Source organism: Triturus cristatus, chromosome 8 (genome assembly GCF_964204655.1).
Source record: "Triturus cristatus chromosome 8, aTriCri1.1, whole genome shotgun sequence".
NCBI lineage: Eukaryota > Metazoa > Chordata > Amphibia > Caudata > Salamandridae > Triturus > Triturus cristatus.
Window position 1 is genome coordinate 57,026,702 of NC_140591.1, and position 15,770 is coordinate 57,042,471.

The 15,770-nt window shown below is 39.3% G+C and overlaps 2 non-coding genes across 2 annotated transcripts; both read left to right on the plus strand.

Annotated features, from left to right (window-relative positions):
* Nucleotides 1-480: 480 nt before the first annotated feature.
* Nucleotides 481-553, plus strand: TRNAF-GAA (transfer RNA phenylalanine (anticodon GAA)). Its single transcript has one exon. It is a non-coding gene; the product is annotated as a tRNA-Phe (tRNA).
* Nucleotides 554-9,232: 8,679 nt separating this feature from the next.
* Nucleotides 9,233-9,305, plus strand: TRNAF-AAA (transfer RNA phenylalanine (anticodon AAA)). The gene has a single exon. It is a non-coding gene; the product is annotated as a tRNA-Phe (tRNA).
* Nucleotides 9,306-15,770: the final 6,465 nt, after the last annotated feature.

The window sequence follows — 15,770 nt, forward strand, 5'->3', positions numbered from 1 at the left end:
GTGCTGGTCCACTCAGAGTTTTAAAAGAAAAACGACCTAACATTTATCCCAAAACTGATCAACAACATGATAACTTCAACAAAAAGTTGTCTTTCTGTCCTCCTTCTAAACTTGCTTCCACCTCTCTTGCCATCAGCTTTGATGACGAATTTATCCAATTTTATACTTTTTTCAAAGTAAACTCTTGTCTGCATCAGCTTTCACTTCTCCTTGAACAAAGTTGTCAGTATTGAGATGACATAGCTTACCTACTCAGGCGACATACGTCTGTGTAATACAGTGCTGGTCCACTCAGAGTTTTAAAAGAAAAACGACCTAACATTTATCCCAAAAACGCTACTCACCCATTTCACCAGTTAGCTGCTGAACAATGCAGGACACATTAAAACACAGCTCTAACCTCAGATTGAAAATCCAGGTTCTGCATCTCTGTTCTGGGATTGTTAAAAAAAAGAGGCTGAACACTATAGTTGCTGGCAGGCCGAAATAGCTCAGTTGGGAGAGCGTTAGACTGAAGATCTAAAGGTCCCTGGTTCGATCCCGGGTTTCGGCACATTTTGAACTTCTGCTTTGCATGCCACAAAGACTATTTTGAGTCAACTCATATTGACTTTGTTTATAATGATCAAAACCTTTTATCAAGATAATCGACAATACAATTAATTCAACATATTATTTACTTTCTGTCTTTCTTTCAAACTTGCTTCCACCTCTCTTGTATTCAACTTTGCCTCCTTTATTACCCAATTCTTCCTTTAATTGAAAGTAAAGCTTTGCCTGCATCAGCCTCCAGTTCCCCTTATACAAAACTGTTAGTAGTCAGATGACCTAGCTTGCCGACCCTCGCCATATAGGTCTGTGTTTCTGAGTATAAGTCCATTCATAGTTTACAAACATCATCTAACTAACTTGGCTCCTAAAAAGGAAATTCACCCATCAGACCAATTTAGCTACTGAATAATACTGGACAATTTAACACATAACTGCACATGCAGATAGAGTGACCAGGTTCTGCATTTATCTTTAACAATTATAAAAAATACAACAGAAAGCTGAAATTGCCAGCTGGATGAAATAGCTCAGTTGGGAGAGCAGTAGACTGAAGATCTAAAGGTCCCTGGTTCAATCCCGGGTTTAGGCTCATTTTGAACTTCTGCTTTGCATGCCACAAATGCTATTTGGAGTCAACTCATATTGACGTTGTTTATAATGATCAAAACCTTTTATCAAGCTGATCGATAAGACAACCATTTCAACATATTTTTTACATTCTGTCTTTCTGTCAAACTTGCTTCCACCTCTCTTGTATTCAACTTTACCTGCTTTATTTGCCAATTCTTCCTTTAATTGAAAGTAAAGCTTTGCCTGCATCAGCCTCGAGTTCCCCTTATACAAAACTGTTAGTAGTCAGATGACCTAGTTTGCCTACCCTCGCCATATAGGTCTGTGTGTCTGAGTATAAGTCCATTCATAGTTTACAAACATCTTCTAACTAACTTGGCTCCTAAAAAGGAAATTCACCCATCAGACCAATTTAGCTGCTGAATAATATTGGACAATTTAACACATAACTGCACATGCAGATAGAATGTCCAGGATCTGCATTTATCTTTAACAATTATCAAAAATACAACAGAAAGCCAAAATGGCCAGCTGGATGAAATAGCTCAGTTGGGAGAGTGTTAGATTGAAAATCTAAAAGTCCCTTGTTCAATGCTGGGTTTCGGAAAAGTCTGAGAGGTTTCTTGCTTCTCACAAAATATTTCTTGGTATCAGCTCAAGTTTTTCTTTCTTTATTTATCAAAATATTTGATCAACTGATCGACAACATGATCAATTCAACATAGAATTGTCTTTCTGTCCTCCTTCTAAATTTGCTTCCACCTCTCTTGCATTCAGCTTCGACTACAAATGTTTCCTATTTCATGCTTTTTTCTAAAGTAAACTCTTGTCTGCATCAGCTTCCACTTCTCCTTGAACACAGATTTCAGTATTCAGATGACATAGCTTACCTACTCAGGCCAAATACCTCTGTGTAATATGGTGCTAGTCCATTCAGAGTAAAAAACAAAAGCTACCTAACCTGGATCCGAAAAATGCTATTTACCTATTGCACCCGTTAACTGATGAATGATACAGGACATCTTAAAACATAGCTCTAGCATGAGGTTGAGCATCTATTTTCTTGGGAAGTTTAAAAGAAAGGATGAAGACCCAAACTGCCAGCAGGCCGAAATAGCTCAGTTGGGAGAGCGTTAGACTGAAGATCCAAAGGTCCCTGGTTCAATCCTGGGTTTCGGCACAATTTCAACTTCTGCTTTTCATGTCACAAAGCTGTTTGGAGTTAAATCAACGCTCTTCTTTATCAAAACCTTTTATCAATCTGATCAACAACACAATCAATTCAACATATTATTTACTTTCTGTCTTCCTTTCAAACTTGCTTCCACCTCTCTTGTATTCAACTATGCCTCATTTATTTGCAACTTCTTGCTTTATTTTAAAGTAAAGCTTTGCCTGCATCAGCCTCCAATTCCCCTTATACAAAACTGTCAGTAGTCAGATGACATAGCTTGCACACCCTGGCCATATAGGTCTGTGTTTCAGAGTATAAGTCAATTCAGAGTTTAGAAAAAAAAATTCTACCTACCTTGTCCCCTAAAAAGGATATTCACTCATCAGACCAAGTTACCTGCTGAATGATACTGGACACTTTAACACATAACTATAAACGAAAATAGAATGACCAGGTTCTGTATGTATCGTCTACAATTATTAATAATACATCAGGAGGCCACAGGGACTTGTTGGCTAAAATATCTCAGTTGGGAGATCGTTAGACTGAAGAGCTTAAGGTACCTGATTCAATCCTGACTTTCAGCACAGTGCGAGGGGATCCTACATTCTTGCAAAAAATTTCTTGAAATCAGCTCTAGTTTTTTTTTCTTTATTTCTCAAAATATTTTATCAACTGATCAACAACATGATAACTTCAACAAAAAGTTGTCTTTCCGTCCTCCTTCTAAACTTGCTTCCACCTCTCTTGCCATCAGCTTTGATGACGAATTTATCCCATTTTATACTTTTTTCAAAGTAAACTCTTGTCTGCATCAGCTTTCACTTCTCCTTGAACAAAGTTGTCAGTATTGAGATGACATAGCTTACCTACTCAGGCGACATACGTCTGTGTAATACAGTGCTGGTCCACTCAGAGTTTTAAAAGAAAAACGACCTAACATTTATCCCAAAAACGCTACTCACCCATTTCACCAGTTAGCTGCTGAACAATGCAGGACACATTAAAACACAGCTCTAACCTCAGATTGAAAATCCAGGTTCTGCATCTCTGTTCTGGGATTGTTCAAAAAAAGAGGCTGAATACTATAGCTGCTGGCAGGCCGAAATAGCTCAGTTGGGAGAGCGTTAGACTGAAGATCTAAAGGTCCCTGGTTCGATCCCGGTTTTCGGCACATTTTGAACTTCTGCTTTGCATGCCACAAAGACTATTTTGAGTCAACTCATATTGACTTTGTTTATAATGATCAAAACCTTTTATCAAGATAATCGACAATACAATTAATTCAACATATTATTTACTTTCTGTCTTTCTTTCAAACTTGCTTCCACCTCTCTTGTATTCAACTTTGCCTCCTTTATTTCCCAATTCTTCCTTTAATTGAAAGTAAAGCTTTGCCTGCATCAGCCTCCAGTTCCCCTTATACAAAACTGTTAGTAGTCAGATGACCTAGCTTGCCGACCCTCGCCATATAGGTCTGTGTTTCTGAGTATAAGTCCATTCATAGTTTACAAACATCATCTAACTAACTTGCCTCCTAAAAAGGAAATTCACCCATCAGACCAATTTAGCTACTGAATAATACTGGACAATTTAACACATAACTGCACATGCAGATAGAGTGACCAGGTTCTGCATTTATCTTTAACAATTGTAAAAAATACTACAGAAAGCCGAAATTGCCAGCTGGATGAAATAGCTCAGTTGGGAGAGCAGTAGACTGAAGATCTAAAGGTCCCTGGTTCAATCCCGGGTTTAGGCACATTTTGAACTTCTGCTTTGCATGCCACAAATGCTATTTGGAGTCAACTCATATTGACGTTGTTTATAATGATCAAAACCTTTTATCAAGCTGATCGATAAGACAACCATTTCAACATATTTTTTACATTCTGTCTTTCTGTCAAACTTGCTTCCACCTCTCTTGTATTCAACTTTACCTGCTTTATTTGCCAATTCTTCCTTTAATTGAAAGTAAAGCTTTGCCTGCATCAGCCTCGAGTTCCCCTTATACAAAACTGTTAGTAGTCAGATGACCTAGTTTGCCTACCCTCGCCATATAGGTCTGTGTGTCTGAGTATAAGTCCATTCATAGTTTACAAACATCTTCTAACTAACTTGGCTCCTAAAAAGGAAATTCACCCATCAGACCAATTTAGCTGCTGAATAATATTGGACAATTTAAAACATAACTGCACATGCAGATAGAATGACCAGGGTCTACATTTATCTTTAACAATTATCAAAAATACAACAGAAAGCCAAAATGGCCAGCTGGATGAAATAGCTCAGTTGGGAGAGTGTTAGATTGAAAATCTAAAAGTCCCTTGTTCAATGCTGGGTTTCGGAAAAGTCTGAGAGGTTTCTTGCTTCTCACAAAATATTTCTTGGTATCAGCTCAAGTTTTTCTTTCTTTATTTATCAAAATATTTGATCAACTGATCGACAACATGATCAATTCAACATAGAATTGTCTTTCTGTCCTCCTTCTAAATTTGCTTCCACCTCTCTTGCATTCAGCTTCGACTACAAATGTTTCCTATTTCATGCTTTTTTCTAAAGTAAACTCTTGTCTGCATCAGCTTCCACTTCTCCTTGAACACAGATTTCAGTATTCAGATGACATAGCTTACCTACTCAGGCCAAATACCTCTGTGTAATATGGTGCTAGTCCATTCAGAGTAAAAAACAAAAGCTACCGAACCTGGATCCGAAAAATGCTATTTACCTATTGCACCCGTTAACTGATGAATGATACAGGACATCTTAAAACATAGCTCTAGCATGAGGTTGAGCATCTATTTTCTTGGGAAGTTTAAAAGAAAGGATGAAGACCCAAACTGCCAGCAGGCCGAAATAGCTCAGTTGGGAGAGCGTTAGACTGAAGATCCAAAGGTCCCTGGTTCAATCCTGGGTTTCGGCACAATTTCAACTTCTGCTTTTCATGTCACAAAAGCTGTTTGGAGTTAAATCAACGCTCTTCTTTATCAAAACCTTTTATCAATCTGATCAACAACACAATCAATTCAACATATTATTTACTTTCTGTCTTCCTTTCAAACTTGCTTCCACCTCTCTTGTATTCAACTATGCCTCATTTATTTGCAACTTCTTGCTTTATTTTAAAGTAAAGCTTTGCCTGCATCAGCCTCCAATTCCCCTTATACAAAACTGTCAGTAGTCAGATGACATAGCTTGCACACCCTGGCCATATAGGTCTGTGTTTCAGAGTATAAGTCAATTCAGAGTTTAGAAAAAAAAATTCTACCTACCTTGTCCCCTAAAAAGGATATTCACTCATCAGACCAAGTTACCTGCTGAATGATACTGGACACTTTAACACATAACTATAAACGAAAATAGAATGACCAGGTTCTGTATGTATCGTCTACAATTATTAATAATACATCAGGAGGCCACAGGGACTTGTTGGCTGAAATATCTCAGTTGGGAGATCGTTAGACTGAAGAGCTTAAGGTACCTGATTCAATCCTGACTTTCAGCACAGTGCGAGGGGATCCTACATTCTTGCAAAAAATTTCTTGAAATCAGCTCTAGTTTTTTTTTCTTTATTTCTCAAAATATTTTATCAACTGATCAACAACATGATAACTTCAACAAAAAGTTGTCTTTCCGTCCTCCTTCTAAACTTGCTTCCACCTCTCTTGCCATCAGCTTTGATGACGAATTTATCCCATTTTATACTTTTTTCAAAGTAAACTCTTGTCTGCATCAGCTTTCACTTCTCCTTGAACAAAGTTGTCAGTATTGAGATGACATAGCTTACCTACTCAGGCGACATACGTCTGTGTAATACAGTGCTGGTCCACTCAGAGTTTTAAAAGAAAAACGACCTAACATTTATCCCAAAAACGCTACTCACCCATTTCACCAGTTAGCTGCTGAACAATGCAGGACACATTAAAACACAGCTCTAACCTCAGATTGAAAATCCAGGTTCTGCATCTCTGTTCTGGGATTGTTCAAAAAAAGAGGCTGAATACTATAGCTGCTGGCAGGCCGAAATAGCTCAGTTGGGAGAGCGTTAGACTGAAGATCTAAAGGTCCCTGGTTCGATCCCGGTTTTCGGCACATTTTGAACTTCTGCTTTGCATGCCACAAAGACTATTTTGAGTCAACTCATATTGACTTTGTTTATAATGATCAAAACCTTTTATCAAGATAATCGACAATACAATTAATTCAACATATTATTTACTTTCTGTCTTTCTTTCAAACTTGCTTCCACCTCTCTTGTATTCAACTTTGCCTCCTTTATTTCCCAATTCTTCCTTTAATTGAAAGTAAAGCTTTGCCTGCATCAGCCTCCAGTTCCCCTTATACAAAACTGTTAGTAGTCAGATGACCTAGCTTGCCGACCCTCGCCATATAGGTCTGTGTTTCTGAGTATAAGTCCATTCATAGTTTACAAACATCATCTAACTAACTTGGCTCCTAAAAAGGAAATTCACCCATCAGACCAATTTAGCTACTGAATAATACTGGACAATTTAACACATAACTGCACATGCAGATAGAGTGACCAGGTTCTGCATTTATCTTTAACAATTATAAAAAATACTACAGAAAGCCGAAATTGCCAGCTGGATGAAATAGCTCAGTTGGGAGAGCAGTAGACTGAAGATCTAAAGGTCCCTGGTTCAATCCCGGGTTTAGGCACATTTTGAACTTCTGCTTTGCATGCCACAAATGCTATTTGGAGTCAACTCATATTGACGTTGTTTATAATGATCAAAACCTTTTATCAAGCTGATCGATAAGACAACCATTTCAACATATTTTTTACATTCTGTCTTTCTGTCAAACTTGCTTCCACCTCTCTTGTATTCAACTTTACCTGCTTTATTTGCCAATTCTTCCTTTAATTGAAAGTAAAGCTTTGCCTGCATCAGCCTCGAGTTCCCCTTATACAAAACTGTTAGTAGTCAGATGACCTAGTTTGCCTACCCTCGCCATATAGGTCTGTGTGTCTGAGTATAAGTCCATTCATAGTTTACAAACATCTTCTAACTAACTTGGCTCCTAAAAAGGAAATTCACCCATCAGACCAATTTAGCTGCTGAATAATATTGGACAATTTAAAACATAACTGCACATGCAGATAGAATGACCAGGGTCTACATTTATCTTTAACAATTATCAAAAATACAACAGAAAGCCAAAATGGCCAGCTGGATGAAATAGCTCAGTTGGGAGAGTGTTAGATTGAAAATCTAAAAGTCCCTTGTTCAATGCTGGGTTTCGGAAAAGTCTGAGAGGTTTCTTGCTTCTCACAAAATATTTCTTGGTATCAGCTCAAGTTTTTCTTTCTTTATTTATCAAAATATTTGATCAACTGATCGACAACATGATCAATTCAACATAGAATTGTCTTTCTGTCCTCCTTCTAAATTTGCTTCCACCTCTCTTGCATTCAGCTTCGACTACAAATGTTTCCTATTTCATGCTTTTTTGTAAAGTAAACTCTTGTCTGCATCAGCTTCCACTTCTCCTTGAACACAGATTTCAGTATTCAGATGACATAGCTTACCTACTCAGGCCAAATACCTCTGTGTAATATGGTGCTAGTCCATTCAGAGTAAAAAACAAAAGCTACCGAACCTGGATCCGAAAAATGCTATTTACCTATTGCACCCGTTAACTGATGAATGATACAGGACATCTTAAAACATAGCTCTAGCATGAGGTTGAGCATCTATTTTCTTGGGAAGTTTAAAAGAAAGGATGAAGACCCAAACTGCCAGCAGGCTGAAATAGCTCAGTTGGGAGAGCGTTAGACTGAAGTTCCAAAGGTCCCTGGTTCAATCCTGGGTTTCGGCACAATTTCAACTTCTGCTTTTCATGTCACAAAAGCTGTTTGGAGTTAAATCAACGCTCTTCTTTATCAAAACCTTTTATCAATCTGATCAACAACACAATCAATTCAACATAGTATTTACTTTCTGTCTTCCTTTCAAACTTGCTTCCACCTCTCTTGTATTCAACTATGCCTCATTTATTTGCAACTTCTTGCTTTATTTTAAAGTAAAGCTTTGCCTGCATCAGCCTCCAATTCCCCTTATACAAAACTGTCAGTAGTCAGATGACATAGCTTGTACACCCTGGCCATATAGGTCTGTGTTTCAGAGTATAAGTCAATTCAGAGTTTAGAAAAAAAAATTCTACCTACCTTGTCCCCTAAAAAGGATATTCACTCATCAGACCAAGTTACCTGCTGAATGATACTGGACACTTTAACACATAACTATAAACGAAAATAGAATGACCAGGTTCTGTATGTATCGTCTACAATTATTAATAATACATCAGGAGGCCACAGGGACTTGTTGGCTGAAATATCTCAGTTGGGAGATCGTTAGACTGAAGAGCTTAAGGTACCTGATTCAATCCTGACTTTCAGCACAGTGCGAGGGGATCCTACATTCTTGCAAAATATTTCTTGAAATCAGCTCTAGTTTTTTTTTCTTTATTTCTTAAAATATTTTATCAACTGATCAACAACATGATAACTTCAACAAAAAGTTGTCTTTCTGTCCTCCTTCTAAACTTGCTTCCACCTCTCTTGCCATCAGCTTTGATGACGAATTTATCCCATTTTATACTTTTTTCAAAGTAAACTCTTGTCTGCATCAGCTTTCACTTCTCCTTGAACAAAGTTGTCAGTATTGAGATGACATAGCTTACCTACTCAGGCGACATACGTCTGTGTAATACAGTGCTGGTCCACTCAGAGTTTTAAAAGAAAAACGACCTAACATTTATCCCAAAAACGCTACTCACCCATTTCACCAGTTAGCTGCTGAACAATGCAGGACACATTAAAACACAGCTCTAACCTCAGATTGAAAATCCAGGTTCTGCATCTCTGTTCTGGGATTTTCAAAAAAAGAGGCTGAATACTATAGCTGCTGGCAGGCCGAAATAGCTCAGTTGGGAGAGCGTTAGACTAAAGATCTAAAGGTCCCTGGTTCGATCCCGGGTTTCAGCACATTTTGAACTTCTGCTTTGCATGCCACAAAGACTATTTTGAGTCAACTCATATTGACTTTGTTTATAATGATCAAAACCTTTTATCAAGATAATCGACAATACAATTAATTCAACATATTATTTACTTTCTGTCTTTCTTTCAAACTTGCTTCCACCTCTCTTGTATTCAACTTTGCCTCCTTTATTTCCCAATTCTTCCTTTAATTGAAAGTAAAGCTTTGCCTGCATCAGCCTCCAGTTCCCCTTATACAAAACTGTTAGTAGTCAGATGACCTAGCTTGCCGACCCTCGCCATATAGGTCTGTGTTTCTGAGTATAAGTCCATTCATAGTTTACAAACATCATCTAACTAACTTGGCTCCTAAAAAGGAAATTCACCCATCAGACCAATTTAGCTACTGAATAATACTGGACAATTTAACACATAACTGCACATGCAGATAGAGTGACCAGGTTCTGAATTTATCTTTAACAATTATAAAAAATACAACAGAAAGCTGAAATTGCCAGCTGGATGAAATAGCTCAGTTGGGAGAGCAGTATACTGAAGATTTAAAGGTCCCTGGTTCAATCCCGGGTTTAGGCTCATTTTGAACTTCTGCTTTGCATGCCACAAATGCTATTTGGAGTCAACTCATATTGACGTTGTTTATAATGATCAAAACCTTTTATCAAGCTGATCGATAAGACAACCATTTCAACATATTTTTTACATTCTGTCTTTCTGTCAAACTTGCTTCCACCTCTCTTGTATTCAACTTTACCTGCTTTATTTGCCAATTCTTCCTTTAATTGAAAGTAAAGCTTTGCCTGCATCAGCCTCGAGTTCCCCTTATACAAAACTGTTAGTAGTCAGATGACCTAGTTTGCCTACCCTCGCCATATAGGTCTGTGTGTCTGAGTATAAGTCCATTCATAGTTTACAAACATCTTCTAACTAACTTGGCTCCTAAAAAGGAAATTCATCCATCAGACCAATTTAGCTGCTGAATAATATTGGACAATTTAACACATAACTGCACATGCAGATAGAATGTCCAGGATCTGCATTTATCTTTAACAATTATCAAAAATACAACAGAAAGCCAAAATGGCCAGCTGGATGAAATAGCTCAGTTGGGAGAGTGTTAGATTGAAAATCTAAAAGTCCCTTGTTCAATGCTGGGTTTCGGAAAAGTCTGAGAGGTTTCTTGCTTCTCACAAAATATTTCTTGGTATCAGCTCAAGTTTTTCTTTCTTTATTTATCAAAATATTTGATCAACTGATCGACAACATGATCAATTCAACATAGAATTGTCTTTCTGTCCTCCTTCTAAATTTGCTTCCACCTCTCTTGCATTCAGCTTCGACTACAAATGTTTCCTATTTCATGCTTTTTTCTAAAGTAAACTCTTGTCTGCATCAGCTTCCACTTCTCCTTGAACACAGATTTCAGTATTCAGATGACATAGCTTACCTACTCAGGCCAAATACCTCTGTGTAATATGGTGCTAGTCCATTCAGAGTAAAAAACAAAAGCTACCTAACCTGGATCCGAAAAATGCTATTTACCTATTGCACCCGTTAACTGATGAATGATACAGGACATCTTAAAACATAGCTGTAGCATGAGGTTGAGCATCTATTTTCTTGGGAAGTTTAAAAGAAAGGATGAAGACCCAAACTGCCAGCAGGCCGAAATAGCTCAGTTGGGAGAGCGTTAGACTGAAGATCCAAAGGTCCCTGGTTCAATCCTGGGTTTCGGCACAATTTCAACTTCTGCTTTTCATGTCACAAAAGCTGTTTGGAGTTAAATCAACGCTCTTCTTTATCAAAACCTTTTATCAATCTGATCAACAACACAATCAATTCAACATATTATTTACTTTCTGTCTTCCTTTCAAACTTGCTTCCACCTCTCTTGTATTCAACTATGCCTCATTTATTTGCAACTTCTTGCTTTATTTTAAAGTAAAGCTTTGCCTGCATCAGCCTCCAATTCCCCTTATACAAAACTGTCAGTAGTCAGATGACATAGCTTGCACACCCTGGCCATATAGGTCTGTGTTTCAGAGTATAAGTCAATTCAGAGTTTAGAAAAAAAAATTCTACCTACCTTGTCCCCTAAAAAGGATATTCACTCATCAGACCAAGTTACCTGCTGAATGATACTGGACACTTTAACACATAACTATAAACGAAAATAGAATGACCAGGTTCTGTATGTATCGTCTACAATTATTAATAATACATCAGGAGGCCACAGGGACTTGTTGGCTGAAATATCTCAGTTGGGAGATCGTTAGACTTGTGGAAATATGGATTTTCCTGGTCAGTTATGTCCCCTATCTTGGACCCCAACGGTTCTATGTGCATGTCACAAGTACATGTAGGTTCCCTCCAGTTCCAGTTATGAAGACGCAAATACATGTGCGTCCACCGTCAACATGTCCTCTGTCAGATCCGCCATGAATAGGCCGGATATTCCATTCCTAAGTATGAAAAGCCATCGGCTTAATATGGTTCACTTATGCCATTTTACAGTCCAGGCAAGTAGGCCCTGATTCTGTCATCAAAACTCCTTTTCCCTTCTGCCTCTGAAAGCTCCGGTCCGAGCCTGCATCTATGACCATGAACTTTGTCTCATTCTCTGCGCGGCTCACGAAGCCTGACATCAGCCTATTCTCTGCCAAGAACTGTATTTCACCTTCAAATTATCTGCTTCTCCCTCAGCCGATGCATTCCTGCCTAGTAGTTTAAGTAAACATTCTTCCAGTTATCAAGCAAAAAGGCCCATCTTCTCTGTCCTCATGCAAGTAATTCATAGCCCTGTTACTAGGAAATATTCCTACCCCCTCGCATTCAGTGTAGACACTTAGACGCTTGTACATACACGCACAGTCAGTATAGAGTAGATTCTGTCCGAGAGTCCTTCTTTTGTGGATAACATAGTTCTTTAAACATAGGATGTTAGATATGATTTGGGATTAGGTTGACTTGACCCCCCAGACTTCTCGTCTCCACATATAGAGCTAAATGTCAAGTCCTCGTCACCCCCTAGTTACACGTCAATTACACGTCATACTGCTGCACGCGCATCTATGCCAAGTATTATCTTATAGATCCACCTATACATGACATCATAACCAATCATGTTCCTTTTTACTCATTATTACACCCATTTTCGGTTACGCAGACAAACGTCAATGTCCTTATCAAATTGTCACGCCTACTGTATTCACTTCATTATAATGTATGTACTATAAAAGTTACTTCTCTGTCAATAAAGTATGTACTTCACTTCCTGAACCCCCGTGGTGATGGAACTTGAAGCATCCGATTATAATCGATTATTGGAATAAAGCCCATTCCGAAACTCTAATATCACGGATTCTGCCTCTCATTTTACTGAGCTATTTTATAATGTTTCTGTATCAAATTCAGTCCCGGTAAAGGAATTTTTATTTACCACATGATGGCGCCCGAACAGGGACACTTTCTCATCTCACGCGCCGGCGGTGCGTTGCAGGCCCGGTCTCCTGCCACAGCTGGACGGACAATAACGCGTACCAGCAGGATTTCCTGTATCTCCCTCCGGTCAAGCGGGGGCGACTGAGACTGCGATCAACACCCAGACGAGGCGGTGAGAAGTGCGAAGTATCCCGACCAGAGCCTAGCTGAGAGAGCAAGATCCGAGGTATACAGAGACCCACCAGTCCGAAGTCAAGTCCAGTGTCCGACGAGTCGAGTCGAGTCGAGTCCAGTCCGGTTCAAGTTCAAGTTACTGAGGCCTTCCGTTTCCGAAGCTACCCGGTGAGTACCATTGCTGGGGAGGCATTTCTGACGTGCACATAGGTTGTGCCGGTCAAGACGGGTTTGGGTACACAAATCCGGTCTGCACTGTTTTAGCAGTGTATCTGTACTGTTTAGCAGTATATCAAGTATTCCGAAGTATTCCGAAGTGTCTAGTTATTGTCTAGTTATTGTCGAGAATTAAGCTTGGTGATTAGTTATGCAGACGATCATCATTGTTGTTTCAGTTAAAAGTTTAATGTTTAATGTTTAAAGTGTTTAAGTATGTTCTGTATATCGTGGTATGAATGACTGTTCATTATCGTGTTTATTGTATTATGTCTGTTCAAATTCAAGTATCAGGTCAAAATCAAGTATAAGGTCAGTTCTCAATATGCCGCTCTTTTCGAAATTAAGACAGATCACTACCAGAAAAGGGGTTCTCGAAGAAGCCGTCCCTATTCCTCCTAGGGACACTCCAGGGCACTTTATGTATCACAAACATGGCTTAGACGCTATATTATTTCTTGATTTATGGGTAGACTATACCAAGGGATTACCAGAAAGTCAGAGGTGGCCCACAGCGGGGACCTGGGATGCAGAGTGCATCATGAAAGTCGAGGAAGAGTTATGGAAAAGGAAAGTCAGACAGTCACAGAAAGACGCCGTTGAATTATGGCGTAAAGAATCACATAGACGAACAGAAAAAGCACGTAGACAGGAAGAGAAGAGTAAAGAAAGTTCAAGCAAGGTTCAAGAAAAACTATTAATTGAGGAAGGAATCCGAGTGAAATCAGAACAAGTAGACAGACAAAGAAATGCCCTTATGAATGGTATGTATCCCCTTCTGGCCGAAGGATTACCTAAGGCTACTCCAGAGATACCGAAAGACCTGCCACCCCCATTATTTCCAATCAAGGTACATCCTAAGGGGCATCCTAGAACCGCAGAAGATGTTTTTCTTTCCTCATATTTAGATGACGCAGCTCCCGAGTATGCTAATTCCGCCCCACATAGACCGCATACCAGGGAGGTTCAACGCCAAGATCCCGTGCCCGTATCCCTACAGCAGCAAATCGAGTTACAAGTTCCGGCAAGCACATCTGTTTCTGCATCTGTTTCTACAGGTGCTTCCATAGCTGAGTCCACACCTATAGTTGCTGTGTCACGTTCGACGAATCCTTTCACACCCGACGCCCCAGATGGGGCCACGGGAGGTGCTACCAATATTTTTTCTACGCCACCCAGAATAAATAAACTTACTTTTCAAGAGTCAGCGCATTCACGTACACCCAAACTCCTTAGTGCCCGTGCGCTTAAGGAACTTCTTATAGATTGTAGATATGACCCGGTGCCTGGAAAGGAGGACGAAATGACCCTAGCATCATTGCGTATCAGACGAGCCGCAGTGTATTTAGCGAAGTTACCAGGAATGACTGCGCATCTAGATAATATATATCATTTTGTCCAAACAGGGCGAGATCCAGAATGTATTTACAGAGCTATGGAATACCAGAAAGTAGAGATACAGGGGGAACTGTTACGTTTCCTCATAAACTGTGTGATCAGAAATCAAGACCGACCGGGGGTAGACCCGGAAGTAATGAAAATTCTTACAAGATGGAGCCAGAATATATCAGAAGGGAGACATGATAAACAAAATTGTATAATAGCCATGTGTCGAAAGATCCGTAAAGAAATAGAACGCCTACACGAAGAGCGATTAGAGGTAGACGAATTCGAACAAAACGAGGAAGAAGGGTCAGGACTGCCCACAGGACAGTCGGACACCATAGCCTATGTGGGTAGAGGAAGATCTTGTAATAGGAATCAGACTAGATATCATACTGACTCAATACATCCGATATGTCCAGATAATAACAGGAATTTCCAAATACCTATAATTAATATAAGGTCTAACGAGCATTCGTTCCAAACCACCGACAAACTACTCCGAGAACGAAGGGGTTATCATTTCCTCGATTCTATGGATGAACAAGATTTAGCCAGGGCAGCTGTCCATTGGGTGGACAGTCCCGGAAAATATAGCGATGATACAGTAGTACGCACATTTTTGAATCTTACCCCAGATGAACAAAGGTTAGCTGGGATTTATATGATTCAACAACTCATTATACTATATCGGAGTCGGCATTCGGACCCTGGTCCCTTGCCTGACATACTGACTGAATTACTTATGAATAAATGGAGAGGTCCAGGTACTGAATTAATTAAAGAAATTCTAGAATCAAGAAAGCAGTATATTCTTTTTGTATGTTCAGAACATGTTCCATTGTCCGTCAAGGAAAGAACTACGTATCACATAGATAGGCAGAATCCCTTACGAGAAGTGCACCCAATAAAGGGTGAGGACAATCAGTTTAAACGTGTATTTGTATATACGCCCATATCGAAAATAGAATTGTTAGAAATGAAGAAAGTGGTACCCAGTCATGACAAAGACCCAGCGGGTTTTCACCGAGAAATTAAAGACATGTTACTCATGGGAGAGTATACCTACCCCGACATTATGACAATATTAAAGGTGTTGATGCCTGCTGGCATTTATGAGAAACTCAAGGAAAAAGAGTGGGAGGTAGGAGATCAAAAGATAGAATGGTCAGCATTAGAAGCAGAAGAAAGGGCCCGAGGTCCAGGTTCGGGGCTTGGGGATAAAACTAAAGCACTACC